Source organism: Oryctolagus cuniculus, chromosome Y (assembly GCF_051225735.1).
Source record: "Oryctolagus cuniculus isolate XC-2025 breed Fujian yellow rabbit chromosome Y, ASM5122573v1, whole genome shotgun sequence".
In the NCBI taxonomy this organism is placed as follows: domain Eukaryota; kingdom Metazoa; phylum Chordata; class Mammalia; order Lagomorpha; family Leporidae; genus Oryctolagus; species Oryctolagus cuniculus.
The window spans coordinates 28,433,648-28,443,244 of NC_142889.1; the positions used below are offsets into that span (position 1 = coordinate 28,433,648).

Here is a 9,597-nt window from a genome sequence, read left to right on the forward strand (position 1 = left end):
TCTAGAAGTAATTAAAGTCTGATAAAAATGGATGGTGATCTTCAAGTACAGGCCATTTGGACTTTGTAGTGAAGTCATAGTTATGACAGGTCACTATGTCTGAGGTTCATTTCCTATCAGAAGGAAAAGTAAAAGAAGTCTGGTTTATTTCCCCTACCTTCTTAACAGTAACTAATAGATTTTACAAATCAAGCACCTTATAATGTGACATGAAATCCTTTAAATCTGAAACAATATCTTAACAGTCTCAATTTTTGAAATAAAAATCAAATAATCAATGAAGTTTTTAAGTAATAAACTGTGCTACCCACATTATTTAGGTGAAAACTGGCTCATGAATTTAGGCTGAGTTTTCAATAGAAGATATTTCTTCTTTGATTCATATACAATAAAACATTTTAATATTTAATAAGAATCTGTTTCTGTATATTGGATCCAAAGTGTGTTATGTTTTAAGTAACAACTTGCAGACAATTAACTCATATTCTGGATATCCAAACGGTGCCTTCATATGGGAGCCTTTCATCCACGTACAGCATCGATACTTTAATAAAGCATGAATTTACTTTGCTTGAGGATTAAGTCTCATTCTCCATGGTTAATACAGGATTGCTCATAGGAGCTTTGCCTCTTCCAGGGCTTATGTTGCTTTCTGTCCAAGACTGCGAGTCAGTGAGAAGGTGGCTCTGGAATTCTCTCTATGGATTTGCAGGAACTGATGGTTTTCAGGATTTTTAGCTGTTGAATTCAGCCCTGCAGGAGTAGATGGTTGTTCAGGATCCTGGTTAACAAGGCAAGTTGGGAAGGAGCAGCCATCAGAAAGATGTGAAAAAATGGGTAAAAACCAGTACTTCTTCTCATCACCAAAAACTTGTCTCATTATTTTTACTGAGACCTAAGCTGAATCCATTCTTATTGGTTCCACATCGAGATACTGGACTCCTGAATGCCTCTAATGTAGATTTATTTTTGCTGACTAGCCAACAATGATAGCCAAATAGAGAAGATAAGCTGACAGAAAACTAGCTGCAGCAAAGAATAGAAACATCATATGGAACTTGGCTTGAGTATCTGGTAGACCACTTGTCCAAAATTTGACAACATACTGTAAGTCTGTAGCAGTGATAAAAAGGCAGTACAGCAGATAATAAGCCACGAAAAGGAGGAAGAATTTATAATCTGAAATTCCCACAAAATTGTTCACCCATGGGCAATGATGATCCATCTTCAAAATACATTTATCACAGACGGAACAGTGATGGCAGTGACCTGGTTTTATAAGTTGGCATCTGTCACAGTAGCGGATGGCTCCAATCATGTCCTGGTATAAATGGGAAGACCCTGGCTGCTCGCCTAAGAGCCTCCTGATGGGGTTGTCCTCTTGGCTCCCTCTCCAACAATTCTTTCTCTGCATAAGAGAGATGGAATTCTTTGGAAGGATCCATTGGTAATATATAGTTTTGCAGTACGACCTGACAAACATCGCAAAAAGTAGATGATAAGCCAACAAGCACACAACTTGTTCGCCAGTGTTTTCCATGGAAACTAGGCAGAGCTGGATGGTGGAGGCATAGTAGGACCAGCCCTGGAGGAGGCTGATGAACACCACTGGGATCCAGTACAGCACCCACCACAACACATGCCGGTACCATCGCCTGACGCTGCGTGGGCCTGAGGGCGCCATCTTCCAGTGACATCCACTTGCCCAGCTCTGGCCTTGGGGTGGGATGGCCATGCCCGGCGCTCCCCAGCAGGACAGGACTGGGGGTGGGGGCTGGTTGTGCTGTGGCCACTGCCGCCACCATTGTGGACGCCCGGCTCCTCAGCCCAGCGGAGGCTGCAGCCACAGGAGGAGAAGGCAGAGGAGGAAGCTCTACATGTAAATTTAAAAATGTATTTTCTGTCGATTTTTTTTGCTGAACACATGAACGCATAAACTGTTTATAGAAAGCCAAATCCAAGAGAGAATAAAATATTCAGTCTTAAAATGGGGAGAAAATAAAAGATGAAAAATGACTATGATGTATGAATTAAATAAGTCACAGAGAAACTGCTGACATTTTTAAATTGTAGGCCCAAGTGGAAAGGATTTAAAAGGAGAAACAAGAAACAGAAACAATGTTGAAGCAGAAAATCATTGAAAATTTTCCAAAACTTTCAAAACTCAACAATCATCAACTCATAGATCCATTAAAAGCTGCAAACCATTTTCAAGGTAAACCATACTTAGCCGTAGTTTCACTTTTTGAAACTAAAGACAAGCAGAAGACAACAAAATATATAATCTCCAAAGGATCTAAAGTGAGAGAATAGCTGACTTATCTGTGTCTGGCTTCACTGTATTAGTTGAGGAATCTGAATTTTGTACTGCTGTCAGTATATGTGTATAATCAGTATTCATTAACACCTATAGACATCATATGTGAAAGTGTATTTATATATATGCAATTTCAAATAAAAATTGACTCAAGCAAATATTGAAGCAAACATTCTGACTGGAAAAAATAGTCTCAGAAGAACAATGGTGAAGAAATTAATGAATTTTGACTTGAAACTCTTCTATTATCATTGTGTGTATTCCATAGTTTTTGTATTCTATAGTTTCTATCCCTTATAATAAAGAAAAGGTAAGGAACAAGAGATGTTAAAATGAGGTAAAAATGCTGAGTGTAACTGAGCAAGCCTGAGAATCTAAAAGCATTGTCCTGATGTCTTGACTAATCAGTAAAAGTGATAACTAGACAGAAACCTTAGAATTTTCTCCTTATCTCATCTCTGTGTGAGATTACCACAGTAAATTACAGGATTATGCTTTGCCCATAGTAAAAATGATCTCAAAAATTAAAAAGTGGTTTTTGTTCCAGAGAACAAAATTAGGCAGACTATTCATATCAATCATCTCCAGGGGAGGAGGAGTGGGAGCAGGCCTGGGTGGAGGAAGAGGCTCCTACAGAGTAGGGAGGGGTTGCATTTCACACACAAGCAGTTATGCAAACACACACCCACCATGCCTAGAAAAAGAGAAAGGGACACTGAAGAGGAGAGCAGGGGACCTGCTGGAGGACTCCCTAAAGTTCCAAAGAGGTAGAAGACCTCAAAGTGGAAAAGGCCGCAGCCACCATACAGGGGAGTGGCCTGTCCCCACAGAAGTAGAGAACAGCACCTGCTCCAACACAGGCCCCCGGTATGCCTCAGGCTCCAGGCTCCAGCTTGAGATGCCTCAGGAGGAAGAGAAGGAAGAAGAAGGCTTCCAAGGAAAAGACTGAGCCCCCCAGTGTCAGAGATCATAAGAGACTGTAGCCACCAATATTTCAAGAGGGGCCCCCTCCACATTCCTGCCACTGACTCAGTGTTACTGGGGACTTTGGCCATAGCCTGCAAACTGGGAACCTGCTCTCCTCCTCCACTCATTTTCCTCACAAGTCCAGCCCCTGAAGATTGATCTGGGCTAGGTAGTCCATCTGGCCCTTCCTTGCAGGTCCCCACACACTTAAGATCAGTCAGGGCCATGTTTAAGCTCTGGATGAGATTACACCTCAGTGTGCCTTCTTAATTAGAGCTGTTTCCCAGGGCTTCTCCTGGGGCACTGGCCAGCTCCTTCCACCTCATGTTATCCCTCTCCCCTTCCCCCAGGCATTCTGGAGCACTGGGTTTCTCTTCCTTTGATATATTGAAGCTGTGGGTTTATTTTTCTTGCCTAATGGTTCTGCCAAAAACTTCCATGACTATATTGAATAGCAATGGTGAAAGTGGGCAGGCATCTTTATCTAGTTGCAGATTTCAGTGCAAATGCTTCCAACTTTCATCCATTGAATATGATACTGGTTGTGTGTTTGTTATATATTGCCTTGATTGTGCTGAGTAATGCTCCTTACATACCCAATTTGCTTAATATTTATATCATGAAAGGATGTTGTATTTATCAAATGCTTTCTCTGCATCTTTTGAGATAATAATATGGCTTTTATGCTTCAATTTGTTGATATGATGTGTCACATTTACTGATTTGCCTATGTTGCACCATCCTTACATACCAGGGATAACTCCTATATGGTCCTGGTGAATCATCTTTCTGACGTGTTGTAGGATTCAATTAGCTAGTATTTTGTTGAGAGTTTTTGTGTCTATGTTCATAAGGGAATGTTCATAAGGGACATTGGTCTGTAGTTCTCTTTCTATATTTTTTCAGGTTATTGAATTAAAGTGATGCTGGCCTCATAGAAGGAGTTTGGGAAGAATTCACTCCTTTCAATTATTTTAAATAATTGGAGAATAATTAGAATTTGTCCTTTTTTAAAGGACTGGTGGGCCAGTGCCACAGCTCACTAGGCTAATCCTCTGTCTGTGGCACCAGCACCCCGGGCTCTAGTCCTGCTTGAAGCACTGGTCCTGTCCCAGTTGCTCCTCTTCCAGTCCAGCTCTCTGCTTTGGCCCGGGAGTGCAGTGGAGGATGGCTCATGTCCTTGGGCACTGAACCCATGTGAGAGACCAGGAGGAAGCACCTGGATCCTGGCTTTGGATCAGCACAGTGCACCAGCCACAATGTGCCAGCCATAGGGGCCACTTGGGGGGTGAACCAATGGAAAAAGGAAGACCTTTCTCTCTGTCTCTATCTCTCACTGTCTAACTCTGCCTGTCAAAAAAATAAATAAATAAAAATTAAAAAAAAAAAATGACTGGTAGAGTTCAGCAGTGAAGCCATCCAGTCCTGGGCTTTTCTTTGCTGTGAGGATCTTTATCACTGATTCCATTGCTATCTTGATTATTGGTCTGTTTAGGTTTTTGTCTTCATGACTACAATATGGTAGACTGTGTGTGTCTTGAAATACATCCATTTCTTCTAGATTTTCCAGTTTATTGGATAAATGGATTTAACAATTATGAATATGTGGTTTTGAGTTCAATTTCTCAATTAAATAAAAGATCATTTAGCTTGTTGTCCTTCTTTCCTTCTCTTCAGTTCAAATATCTGGGTTCCCTGTAGGTTTCACTGTCAACTATGTCAGTGAGACCACATGTCTCAGCTGCCTTTGTTCAGTACCATTTTACACCAATCTGGTGTCAAGCACTACTTAAAATTTTCTGAATTTATCATTTTTAACAAAAGTTTACTTAATAATTCCATTAATGGAAGTCAAGTCGGATTAGGACAACCTTCACATTGCATTCCCAGATTCTGCCATAGAATCTTATTGTGGTATATGAGGCTTTTTTTCTGTTAATAGGGGTCTCACTTTAACAAATGGTTCAGTCTGCAAGACACTTAGAACAATCCTCCCTCTTTATTGGATGTTTTCTGAATGCAACATACTTACTATCTCACTTACAAGGGCAGCATGCAGAGCACAAGCTCATAAAATGAAATGTTCCTCTAAAGAAGTAGCTAGACAGAACAAATGCCTTCTTGTTTTGAATAGTGATGGTTAGGGAAGGAATTACCTGTTTATCCTGATGTCCCTTGGTCTACCAGCTCATTGCCTCATGTGACAAGCCTGAGGTTGAGTTGGGCTAGTGGGAAACTTAACATTTTTGGCTATGTACACATGAATTATGTGTATATGGCTTAATAGCTGTTAAGCTATTGATTTTCTTCTTTTTTTAACTATTTTTGAACCACTACTTGTCAATATCATCCAACGTAATTACTGGTATTTAACCACTGTTGATGTATATAAGTTTCCCAGGAGACCTTCTGATTCCTATCTTTTCCCCTTTACAACACTGACTTGGGACACAAAATCCTGACACTGCTACATTAGTGCTCAGTTTCTCCCATGGGTATATGGTCATCCCTCAAACTTTCCTAGATCATTTTCAGGGTAACCACAGCTTGTCTGAGATAGGAAGTTCCAATGCTCTCCCAGTCACCTAAATAATTGTAGTTCATCTTCTGACTTCCCACAAAACACCTTGCAGCAGGTTTTAAAATTACCAAGAACTTCCTTAAGATTTCAAGACAAACAGGAACATAACACAGTCAGACACCTGCACATCCACCTTTTAAACCAACATAAAGATGTTTTGGAAGCTTGCATCAAGTTAGAAGACACCTCCATCTTATATTGTAATGATTCCTTCACACTACACCAAGGAAACACAGCAGGCTTTGGAAACCTGAATAATTGCACCATAGTCATTATATCCCTCCACAGACCCATATCAAGGGGAAATTTGATCCCACCCTACAGGGAGAGAAACAACTATATACATACTCAGCATCTATTGGGCACCACTAAGGGCACAGCCAACATCACTTTCTGCAGCAGCCAGGAGAAATCGGGTCCACCCACCTCAAAGTGAATGTCCCCAACTCAGAAGGAAATGAAGAGAGAAGGTCCCAACTCCAAGTCAATAGTGACTTATCTAAAAATCAGTGACCTCTAATTGCAGTGGAATGTGGAGGGGTGTTGGACAACAGTGACATCATAGAACCAGCTCTGTCACAATGGTGCACTTTATGTACAGGAGGGCCAGCCTCCTCAACCCACTGAATAGTAAAAATCTCAAGAGGTGGGGGTCTTGAGGCCTCCCTAAGGCACAGGTGAAAAGATCTGGGACAGGTATTTCATGTGACCAGGTATGCACTGCTCTCTGTCTATACAAGGCCCTGCTATACAAGGCCCCATGTTCTTGCAGGTCTCTACTTTCTACCCATCCTCTTACTCCAATGCACTTACATTTTACAACTTTTAAGGCCTTTTTTTGAATTAACAGTTACTCACCTGAAGGAGAGAATATGGTATAGGGACAAAATCAGATAAATGTATTATTTTGTATTTTTTCTATGTCAAAATCCTATGGCTTTTGTTTCTATGTCAAATTTCTGTAAGTATTTTACATCCATTGTATTTCCAAATGTTTTAATTATTTGAGAGAGAGAGAATGAATTTCTCACTCCAAATTCCCACAACAGTTAGGATTAAGCCAGAACAAAGCCAGGAGCCAAGAACTGCATCCCCGTTTCCCAGGGAGGTGGTAGGAACCTAAACATACATGCTACACCTTCTGCTTCCTAGGGACATTAGAGGGAAGCTGGGTCAGAAGGCCACAATCACTGGGACTTACACCAGGCCCTCTGATATGGGATTTTGGTCTCTGATGTGGAGGCTTAAACAGCTACTTCAAAACAACCACTCTTGAGACATATTTTGAAACCCCTTATAGATCAATGAAATTTTCCGGGACAATGATGATTTGGGAAATATAGAAAAATGATGCAAAACATGATGAAAATTGTTACTTTATGTTATATGAAAAATTGGAAACTATTCCTTTCAGAGTGCAGTGGGGAACTGCTTTGGGAACTCTGCATCCCACATCAGAGTGCGTGGCTTTGAGTCATGGTTCTGCATCTCACTCCAGTTTTCTGCTAATGCACAACATGGGAAGCAGCAGATGACTCTGGCACTCATGTCCCTGCCAACTCAGAGACCCAGATCAATTCCCTGACTCTTGGCTCTGTCCTGGCCCATCATTGGCAGTGAGCCAGTGAATGCAAGATTCCGCTTCTCAAATGAAAAATGAATATGTGAATAAAATCTCTATGGAAACTGCCATTTTAAAGAGTTATTTATTTAGAAGTCAGTTATAGAGAGAGAAGGAGAGAGAGGAAGACACAGAGAGAAGGATCTTCCATGTGCTGGTCACTACCCAGGTGGCCACAGCAGCCAGTGCTGTGCAAGGCCAAAACCAGGAGTCAGGAGCTTCTTTCCATTCTCATGTGGGTAGCAGGGACCAAGTCACTTAGGCCATATCCTGCTGATTTTCCCAGGCCACTAGCAGGGAGGTGGATCAGAGATGGAACAGCTGACTCACTAACTGGCACCCATGTTGGATGCTGGCACTGTAGGAAGTGGCCCCTGGAAAGTATCCATTTAATATCAAGAGAACACATGGTTGTATTGTGATGAAGGTAGTAGGTAATATGACAAGTAGAAAGTTATGTAACAGTGAAAATGAGACAAAATTACATTAATTTTAGATAGTATGCGGATAAACTTGAAATTCTAAAAGAACTATATATAAACAAATAGCACAAAAAGATAATTTTGCTGGTTGAATATAAATATTTTTCAAACACTACTCTTCATAAGTAGAAACAATAATGAGAAACTATGATGGAAAGAAAGATATAAATGCTTAGAATAAAACAAAGCAGCAGCAGAAAATCTATGGGAGCAAAGGTAAAATATTAATGCCAGGCAAAATAAAAAACGGAAATGGAAAAGTTTGAAGGGAGAGAGGAACAGAGGAACAGAACCACTGTATGTGTGTGTGTATGTGTGTGTGTGTGGTGCATAGAAGGATGCTGACAGTAAGGAACTGGTTTGTGTGACTGTAAGGCTGCAAGGTGAAAATCTGCCACAGCTTCTGCCAGGTGGGAAATCATTGAAAGCAAAGGGTACAGAGCTGGTCTGAAGGAGTTGGCTAGTAACGCTGGAATTGCTTCTGATGATTTTAAAGAAAAATGGAGATGATTAGGACACTGAGGGACATTTAATGAATTAATCTTTTCTGCTTTTTGCATGCTCAATCACTAATGAGAAGAGGGTGATTGTCATATGTGATGTGTATTTTCTATAAGGTGATTTTAAAGTTCATGGGTAAAATAAGCATGAAGAATTTCTAAAAATAAAACACAATGAAAGGTGACAGTTCTTTCTAGATTTAGACAATAATTTGAAGACACAGACATTTAAACAGAAAGTTACTACTGAATGATCAGATAGAAAAGTCAAGGAAGAATATAGACAACAAATCAAAGTAAATAAATATAAATGTATCTTAATGGGAGCAGGTCTAATTTTACCCACAAGAAAATAAACACACATGAAAGAAAACTGAGATTGTCATTTTAGCTAGTGTTTATATTTCTTGTTGGATATTATAATTAATAATAATAATTTACTTGTTGAATGTTATAATTAATTAGTGGCAAATTATGTCTTTGAATATACACTGGATTAAAATTATGTCTGCAAGAATTGATGAAGGGAGCAGGGTGGGAGGAGTTTGGGGGAGGATGAGAGAGGGTTGGGGGAGCAGAGGAGTAAGGGGAAGTGTGGTTGTCTTCGTGGAACTGTACCTATGGAATGCGTAAGATCTGCTCCCATTATATTAATAAAACTTAAAACAAACAGAATTTATATTCACATTATAAACATATTGATATATGTTTCATGAAAATAAAAGCAGTACCTTCTTACTATAGAATATTTGGATGATAGAAACAATAGAAGGATGAAAAAAGGAGAAAAAAGTAAACTGGGATACCAAATACCACAGCATGACAGATTAGAAATGATACAGGAATCAGAAACTCTTAGATATTGTGGAGAAGAATATAAATTATTGAGGTCCACCATGAAGGCCCTCTCTGACACAACTGTCTCCCCAAGAAATGTAGTTTGTATCTGTCTAACCCAAGTGTACTGCAGTTTCTGAGATCCATATCAAAGTGATTACCTGCAATGTCCTAATTTTATTAGGGCACCATTCAATAAATACAGAACATCCAAGCTGCTGCATTACTCATGTGGCCACGAGGCCTATGCTGGGATTTAAGATGGCAGTTGGGGTGGTGGCATGTGCAGTGGG

The 9,597-nt window shown here is 40.1% G+C and overlaps 1 pseudogene; it reads right to left on the minus strand.

Annotated features, from left to right (window-relative positions):
- Positions 1-578: 578 nt before the first annotated feature.
- On the minus strand, positions 579-1,684 carry LOC149119442 (palmitoyltransferase ZDHHC2 pseudogene; annotated as a pseudogene).
- Positions 1,685-9,597: the final 7,913 nt, after the last annotated feature.